Source organism: Suricata suricatta, chromosome 1, assembly GCF_006229205.1.
Source record: "Suricata suricatta isolate VVHF042 chromosome 1, meerkat_22Aug2017_6uvM2_HiC, whole genome shotgun sequence".
In the NCBI taxonomy this organism is placed as follows: Eukaryota; Metazoa; Chordata; class Mammalia; order Carnivora; family Herpestidae; genus Suricata; species Suricata suricatta.
Window position 1 is genome coordinate 115,282,554 of NC_043700.1, and position 9,770 is coordinate 115,292,323.

The 9,770-nt window shown below is 39.1% G+C and overlaps 1 long non-coding RNA gene across 1 annotated transcript; it reads left to right on the forward strand.

The window, feature by feature from the left end:
- The first annotated feature begins 4,626 nt into the window (after positions 1-4,626).
- LOC115277627 lies at positions 4,627-8,377 on the forward strand. The gene is made up of 3 exons (XR_003902452.1): positions 4,627-4,794; positions 5,274-5,332; positions 8,251-8,377. It is a non-coding gene; the product is annotated as an uncharacterized LOC115277627 (long non-coding RNA).
- Positions 8,378-9,770: the final 1,393 nt, after the last annotated feature.

The following is a 9,770-nucleotide window of genomic DNA, read 5'->3' on the forward strand; positions in this document are numbered from 1 at the left end:
GAGAGGTTAGGATAGAGATATTCATTTGGGATTCATTACTATATAAATTATTTTGAAAGTACTGAATTTTACTGGGTGAAATCACAAAGTGGATGTGTATATATGGAGAAAAAATAAAACTGTGTTTTGAGAAAAAAGGAGCAAACATAAAAAACAGAAGGGTCAATCAGTGAGGTAGGAGGAACTCCAAGCCACATACTGTCCTGGAAGCCAAATGAAGAAACTTATAATCAAGGAAGAAAGAATGGTCAAATGTGTCTAATCCTGCTGAAAAAAGTGGAGAGCTGACCTTTGTATTAAATAATGTAAACCATTGTTCAACCCAAGAACTTGTCTGTAACTCTTACAAGAGCAACTTTGATGGGGTGTTCCTCAATCTATTTCAGTCCTCCTGCATCTTACCTTCTGTTTGTTCACCCTGCTGTTTTCTCATTTCTAGAGTCATATCAGGTTTGGATTTGGTGCTTAGCCCTTTTCCATTGTTATAACTTGATTCCTTTAAATAATGACTATGTTTCAGCCACATTGCCTGCAGATGCTTCAAATATAAATCTGTCCCAGCTCTCTTGGACCCAGACCCTTTCTACTTTGACATTACCCTCACGGTTTATTGCTACTGGATTTGTCGGGACTTTATGTTCAAGGGGAGCAGACACAGGGTCAAAGAGCTTCCCACATATTGGGGTGTTGGGAAAGCTTTCCTGGTGCACAGACCCCACCGTGCTTCTTTTTCTTTTTAAAGTTTATTTTTTTTTATTTTGAGAGAGAGAAAAAACACTCGTGCATGTGTGAATGTGCGTGTTTGAGTGGAGAAGATGCAGAAAGAGAGAGAGAAGGAGAATCCCAAACAGGCTCTGGATTATTAGCAGGAGGCTCTACAAGGGGCCTGGGCCCACAAACCAACCATGTGATCATGACCTGAGCCGAAATCAAGAGTTGGATGCTTAACCAACTGAGCCACCCAGGCAGTCCCTAACCCCCTGACCATGCTTCTTCTTCCCTGCAACACAATTTGTTTCATTTTTCCCAAAGCCTAGATGTAACAGTTGGCTATACCATTCTGTGAGGCTAGGACCCTTTGTGTTTTGAGCTGGCCACAAGGTTTAGTCTCTCTTAGTGGCCATGTGGCTTCCATGGAGAGTTCTTTTTCCCTGGTAGCCTATCTTCTTCTGAAGTCCTTCAAAACTACTTTGGAACTTTCTCTTTCAAATTAAAAAAAATTTTTTTTAGTCTTTATTTTTGAGAGAGAGAGAGAGAGAGCGAGCATGAGGAGGGAAACAACAGAGTGACAGGGAGACACAGAATCAGAAGTAGGCTCCAGGCTCTGAGCTCTTATCACAGAGCCTGGCGTGGGGCTCAAACTTACAAAATCATGAGTTCATGACCTGAGCTGAAGTCAGATGCTCAACTGACTGAGCCAGCCAGGTGTCCCTGGAACTTTCTCTTTCAAAGATCATCCAAAGATATAGGACTTTCCACTAAGTTCTTGTCACCAACAGCAGCTTTAATATTCATCTTCTTTGCATTACTATCCGACAGACTATGCTGAATGCTAGAGACATACAGGTGAAATAAGGCCAGGAGTATTCCTAATAAATATTTGTCATGTAAGACACATGATAGGGAATATTGTTCAGGGACTTATGTTGGCCATTGTTATGGCTCCATTCAGTAGCCAAATGGGCCATGATGATGATGACAGGTAGTGATAGATCCCAGGATCTAAATTCTCTTGACAAATAGAGGAATGATGAGAATGGAAGGTTGTTGAATAATGTCTATTAAAAGATACTATCCAGAGAGAAATTTTAAACTAATTATCTTTGTCCATGTCCTTTAGTCCAAATATTTTATGAGAGATTCCTGAAAATAAATACAGTAATACCTTGGAATGGCCACAGTGATTAAGTTAGGCATCCTAATAAAACCTGTATGTAGGGGTTCTTGGGTGGTTCAGTCAGTTAAGTGTCTGACTCTTGATTTCAGTTCATGTCATGATCTCTCAGTTTGTGGGTTTGATCCTCACATCAGGCTTTGTGCTAACAGCTAATCCCTGCTTGGGACTCACCCTCTCTCATTTCTCTCCCCCTCTCCTATTTGCTCTGATCTCTTCCTCTCTCTCAAAATAAATAAACTTAAAAAAATAAAACTTGCATGTAAAATTCACCATTTACTTAAGTTGACAATGATGAAAAATTCCACAAGATGTCTGTGGTAGCCAGCCTCTAATATTGACCCTAATGATTTTTTCCTTCTAGTATTTATTCACACTCTTGTGTCTTCCCCTCCTACACTGTGATCAATAGACATATGTGACTTCCAAAACTAGGTCATATAAGGCTTCCTGCCTTCTGTCTTGTTCTCTTTCTTAGATCACTTGTTCTGGGGGAACCAGATGCCATGTTAGGAAGACAGTCAAGCAGCCCTATGGAGAGACCCACACAGTCAGGAATTAAGGCCTCCTAACAACTGCCAGTAAGGAACTGAATTCTTTTGCCAATGTGTGGGTAAGCCATCTTGGAAATGGATTCTCCAGCCCCAGCTATGTCTTTCCATATCTCTAGCCCCCTCCAACATCTTTACTGCAACTTCATGAGATATCCTGAGCCAGAACCCTTCAGCTAAAAAGCTTCCAAATTCCTGACCCACAGAAATTGTGTGAGATCATATTGTCTTAGGCTGCTAAGTTGTGGCATAATATGTTACTCAACAATTAACAATAACATAGGCTCACATGGAACTTTTTGAAGGTGATATCCACCACTTGAGCCCTAAAGTGCTAATAAAATCATCAGCTTAGTTTGTCTCATCTCTTTATGTTCAATTTAATTTCCATTTAAAAATGTTTTCAGAGTTCTGGTATTTTATCCCTTAACTTTGATATTTACAGGATTTTAGAAGCAGACCTTAGTGATTCAGCAGTTGGGCTTTTGAGTTAAAAGAATTTAGTTAAATCACTGTCCTGACACTACTCGCTGCAGGGTGACCTTAAAAAAGATATGCCTCAGTTTCCTTATTGGCATCGTGGTTATAGTAAGAATTTAATCCAAAAATACTGATATAAGGATTATTTATATATATAAAAACATGTTGAACATGTTGCTGGCTCTTAAAATCTACTCATTAAATGGTACCCGTAATGATGAGAATGATGGAGGTGTGAAGCTGAAGATGATGGCAAAGGTGGCTCAGTCAGTTAAGTGGCTGACTCTTGGTTTCAGCTCAAGTCATGGTTTCATGGTTCATGAGTCAGAGTCCCTACTTGGGATTCTCTCTGTTCCTCCTTAGCTTTTGTTCTCTCTCTCTCAAAATAAATAAACTTAAAAAATCTCCATATTTTCAACTTGCAGGTGAATTCCTTATTGGGTAAAAGATAGACCCTTTGTATTTCTGGATTATAATGGTCTCAGCTGTTACCCCGTGTTTCTTCTTGTAATCATAATCTAGTAATCATAATTTAATTTAGCAACATATCTATTTCTCTGTTTTCATTGCTCCTTTTCCTATAGCTCACAATAAAGCAAGCATTTTGCAGGTATTCTCATGATTGAAACATACTACTGAGTCAAGGCACAATTTTAGCAATAAATCTAGTTTGGCTTTGATTATTCTTTTTGTGGTAGGAGACTTATTATTAATAGATATTGAAAATGCATAAATTGTTCAACTATTCAACTTTTTATGGAGATGTAGGACTCCAGCTTTGGTCACATATCTGAAAACTTTGTGGGCTTAGTTAAATCTCCCCAGTAGGGTTAATTTAAAAAGCTACATAGAGTTTGCATTCTTAAAAGGAGAATGGGCTGTTTCAATTTCATGGTTAAATGTCATTTTGGTTTTCCTTTCTCCATAGAAACTGATGAATGAGAGAAGAAAACCTATCATAGGCTAGACATACTGATAGTGACATGTATCTGTTCTCTTGGTGCATCTCCTGTTCTCCATTTTATTGGCTTTACAGTAAACAGGTTGAACTAAATGACCTACATATTTATTCTTCCTGCATATTTCTACTCATCCTCCAACAGGGAAGTCACAAGCCCACTCCTTTTCCTCCTAAGGCTATAAAAGATGAAAGGCTTGGCTGAATCTTTGTTTCTAAAAGAACATCTAGTAATAAAGGTGATCTCTGCTTGCCTTTTATACATATCTTTGAAGTGTCTTGGGTTAGTGAGTTATGAAAACCCATGAGATAGTTCCAAAAAGATCTAAACTCATTCCCAGGATGCCTGTAGTCATGAGCCAACAATAGAAGCAACACCAAATCAGTGGAGGACTCTCTGTAGGCTGGACAACATTTTAAGCCCTTCACATGTTAAACCTCCCTTAACCCTTAACCCTCACCCTGACCGTATTAGCTATTGTTACCACAGTTCCAGAGTTGCCTGGTGTCTCATTCAGAGTGTTCTACATTCTGTATTCACCAGACACAGGGGAGAACATTCTTAGTCTCCCCACGGAGTCCTCAGTATCATCTTCTTTGTTCCACCAGCTGTCCAAGCTGAACTTTGCAACTCTGCAAAGTGAGAAGTGCGTAAGACATACCCATCCACAGCAAAAGAGTGATTGTGTGGTCAGAAGTCCATTCTGAGTGGCTTAACATTTTGCTTATAAGTTCTGAACTCCAGTACGCCCTACCCTCCACTGCTCCAGCACATACAAATACATACATACATGAAGAATTCATTTTAGCTGCTTCAAGTAGTTTACATTTGCTTGCATGCTACAATATCAGAAATGGATATAAATTTCATGGCTTTTAAGAATTCAACTACCACACCAACAGTAAAGCAGGTGGGTGAATCATTTCAGAAGAAAGTCAACAAATAATAGATAGGAATTTGAAAAGATCAGGGAAAGAAATAACTGCCAGTGTTTTAGACAATCAGATGAGTCGGTGGTGCCCAGATATAGTTTTCCTGTGAGTATTTGATTTTTCTAATTAAGGTTGTTGGTATCCATTAAGCTTTTTCCATGGTAATAGTATCCAAGATACACAACTGGTTCCAAATGGACTTGTTTTGAGCACAAAACAGGAAGCAAGGCTCAGGATAGAGCTCAGAGGCCATAAAGTAGCTCTAATGTGAAGTTGAGAGTGTTCCTGAATTAAAGTTATTTTGATTTATATAAATTCAACCACTCTGTGGAGGTAGTAGGCTGGGAAATAACATGTTATCAAATGTTATTTTGTATTTATTAGATAGAATAAGTATGTGCACTTATATATTACATTTTTTATGTAGTTATAAAGATTCACATATTATATTTTGTAGGTTGTATACTCAAAACCCTGAAATCAAACTTTATGAGCAACTTAAAGGATTTCCAAAAGGTAATTTTGACCCTACTTGTCTTTTACATTGAGCACAGTCTTAGAAGCCCAAGCAGCCTGTGACTCCTCTATGAATTAAATGGCCCTTTAGAGAGAAAGAAGGCCATGGGATGGATGTTCCAAGAACTAATCCAAATCTGATTGCTGCTAAGAGGGGTCTCTATCTGTCAGGTCCTGGAATTCACTAGAAATAGAAAAGAAAATGAGGTTAGAGTGATTCAGGAGTATTTTTGATCAGTCTGTTCCATTTCATCCAGAAACATATTCTAAAGTCAGTGAATGTTTTGTGACCTGTTGCATTAGGAATGTGTTGTGTTGAATGAGAAATGGTTTTCTTGCCCATAAATTTGCTTCCCTAGCTGTTGAAGGCAGAGGGGATAGATCACCAGAGTTAGCCAAAAAAAAAAAAAAAAAAAAATTCCTGTGCACCTATTTCTATTCTTAGAGGTTGTGTGTGTGATAATGATACAGAGACCCATTCCAGTCTTATGGAAGTGGGTATATGTTTACAGGGACTAAAATAGTAGCACATTAAAATCAGGCAGGTGCTTGATTGGGGAATGCAAAACCATCTTCTCAAAGAGGCTCTGGAAGTTTTTGTTTAATGTTTTCAGCAAAATAAACTGTAACTAGGAAAACATGTTGTTATAAATATAAGGGTCCACAGGCTTGAAATGTATCTGGCTGATTTCTCCTTCCTTGTAACTCTGCTAAGCCTAGATGCTCAGCAGTGAAAATCGGAGCTCCTCGTACCCTTGATCACCCCTAGCTGCTGGCAGAAAATGGTCAGCTTTCGGAGCTTAAAGCAAAGTCTTGATTTTCTTGAATGACGACCTCTGACCTTTTAAAGAGTTTGTATTCAGAGATCTCTTTTGACCCAGGAATCTCTTGCATGATATAATGGGCCCTCTTACATTGTGGATGTGAGGGAAAAAGCACATGAAAGTGGACATAAAGAGTAAAAGAAGAAACAATGTATTAGACCAGAGAGGAATTGCTTTGGGCACAGAGAGTAAGAGTCACTTTGTGACGGTGCTGATGGTTGAAGGAACATAGATGGGGGGTGGACCGGGGTCCAGGGGGGTATTTTGACTATAAGTACATATTTATTTCCAGGGGAATTGTCAAATTAAAATGGTCAGAGTCTCAAAGGGTTTTGTGAATTACGAAAGATTGGAAGCATTTTCCTAGGAGATCAATTTAATCTCACTCTTGAAAGATTCCTTAAATTATAGAAGGTACAGAGGAGGAAGGCTCTCTGAGGAAGTGAGAAAATGCAAGACATAAGCAAAGAAACACTCTGAGAAAAGTGCAAGGCATACCGGACATGGTTTTAGACCTGTGTGATCGGGACAGAGGATTAATATAGAACAGTGCAGAAACTGAAGCTGGAAAATAGGTGGGAACTGAAATGGGGACAACCTTAAATGAAAACTAAGGAAGCTGGACTCCCTCCTACATACCATAGAGAATCACTGGCTCCAATTCAACTGAAAAACTACTGAGCACCTGATATGTATAAAGCAATGTGTGGTGGCCTGGTTTTGGGGGTGAGGATGGGACAGACATACGTAAGGGAGAAGAGTCAAAATTTACTCACAGCGTAACAGTAGTTAGCAATAATTAACATTTATTCCCATGCTTACAATGGGCCAATCCTTATACAAAATGCTTCAAATGGGTTATCTGATTTAATCCTCAAACCCCTATTGTGGTATACCCTATTAGGGTATAAGGAAGTTATGTTACTTGTCTTCAGTTATACAGCTGGGAAAGGTGGAATCATTATTCAAACTCCATTCTCCAAGCTCTGGAATACTCTGTTGACTGTTCTGGAATATCCTAACTGCAGCCAGAGATGACCATGACCCCAGGCTTCTCACCAATAAGGGTATTGACCTTTCTAGAGACTTCCAGAGTTTACCAAGTGCTATGTGAAGTGACAAAATGAATATTGTATATTGCTATAAACAGTCAAATTTATTTCAAGACTTGAAATATATACACATATGAGAACAGATATGGGAATATTATTCATGTAAAAATCACATTAATTTTTAATGAGTATATTACATAACCTGTGTACAGGTTACAATACTTTCACACAGTGAAATGGATGCATCTATGTAACCAGCACCCAGATGAAGAAATGGAATGCTTCCAGAGTCCCCACATGTACTTTCCCTGGTACCATCACTGGGGAGTAGCCATCACTTCGTATGTTCCCTTGGCAGCTGGCTTCTTTTCCTAACAGTGCGATTGTAGGATTCATCTATATTGTTGCACGTGGCAGTCGTTTATTTATGTGGCATTCACTCTTGAAGTAACACTTGATGTCACAATGAAGTTATTTGCATTTTTAGGGAGTATTCCCCAATTTTTTGAGAATGAAGTTGAGTCTTTTCCATTTGGTCACTTGGATAAGCAATACAGGAGAAAACACTAAATTTGTCATCAAGAGAAAGGATTCTAGTCTTCCTCCACTACTCACCACTGTGTGACCTTGGGCAAGTCACTTACATTCTCTGAACTTCATTCCCTACATTAATAAAGTAAGGAAGTGAGGGTAAAATGTCTCTGGATCTATCCCCATAAGAGAATGGGCTTAACTTAAGAAAAGTTGATGGATGAAATAAAATTTCTCTAAAATAAAATTATTTTTTTCTATTACAAAGGAAAAGCATATTTGTCGTAATAGTTTAAACAACACCAAGCTGTCTGAAGGAATTTTGATAATAATTGTTCAATCTTACCTTCCCAATACACAAAAACAATGTAGTCTGTTATCTATACATCTATATATTTTCTGTTGATACAACTCTCTGTTCCCTTAATGAGTTTTATGATTGTTCTTTTTGAATGGAATCATACTAATACATTTTATTCTGCGATTTTCTTTTTGTGGAAATTCTTTCCAGATTGAAACATATATTCCTGATCACTTAATGTCTGCAGAATTAAGGTGCGCACAACGTGCCATTGTGCATGTGTGGTTATCACTCATTCCTCTACCGATGGATATTCAGTTGGCTTCCAATTTTTTTGCTCTCATAACATGCTGCAATCAACATCCCTGCACATATATTATTAAACTGTAATGTTATTCTGTAAGATAGAAACTCACAGGTTGTTTTCTAAAAAAAAAAATTTGTTTAGTTTGTATCTTGAAACTTGAGTTTTGAGCAGGTCAGAATGTGAGATTTGAAACAAGGAAAGAAATGAGATCTTAAACACTTTTCATAATAGTCCAAATAGTCGTGGAAAATAGCTGAAAAATAAAATATGAAGTGTATCAAGGCTCATGAAATTGCTGAAGTCTGAAATCAGAAATGTGGGAAGGGGAAATATTTCCCAAAGGAACACAAAACAGAAACATGATTTAATGAAAAATTAAAAGACAAAAAAATATTCTTGCCCCAAATTACAGAAATAAGTCATTTGTGTTATTCTATAGACAGGCAGCTGAGTTGACTGTTAATTTAAATTGGTTCAACACGAACCTGGAGAAACTTCCAGTAACTTATAAAGCCTAGTGAGGCATCTTCCCTGACCTGCTGTCCCAGACCCTTAGCAAATCCTCCCTTGGGACCCTGCCTCTTGCAGCCTGGGCTAACCCATAGCTGACTCTGGGGAGGGGGACAGAGTTAGGCTATTTGAGGTGGTCAGTATTCCCCAGAGGAAGATTTATTTATCCCGTCAGTGCTTCACTTTGATGCTGGTCTGGAAAGGATACTTTTCCCTTATCCAGTAATATCTGAAACACCAAAACCTCTACAACTCCCTCAAGAGAGAACCAGATGGAAGCTATTGTCAGGGGCCAAGGGGAAGAAAGGAAGTGGGGACCATTGAGAGGAAAAAGGGGGAAGGCAGGAGACCAGAGAGGAGCAACTCCTTGATACCCATCCTGACTGGAGGGAAAAAGTAAGGAATCTTTTGGCACCACCTCCTCTCTCTGTGTGCAGGCTTGAGTGTCAAAGTTTTATTTCTGGTGATGAACTGTGTCTTCCTGTCCTTCCAAGTTTTAAGGGCACAGCTAAGGGGTTGCATCTGCGATGTGCATGGCACGGTTCTACAATAACGTGCTCTTCTTTGCACAAGAAGATAGTATTCATCCGCAGGGTACATGCTGTTTTTTATTCGCAGGGATAGTTTTACACTAATCCTGCCACTCTGTTTCCTTGGACTCTGCAGTGACCAGCTGGTTCCGTGTGTGGGCAGCTGCCTGAGGCTGTGGAACAGCTAATTGGCCAGCAGTGGGAATGAACCGTGACCTCCACCTCCCAGACTGAGCGCTCGCTCATCGGCTGCGTGGGGTGGGCTTGAGTCACTCAGGGCCGGGCAGCCAGTGCTCTAGCACTCTTAGTTGTGAAAAGTCACGCAAGTCTACACGAACCTCAATTTTTTGTCCACAAAATGGGAATAATCATTGCTCTCTCAT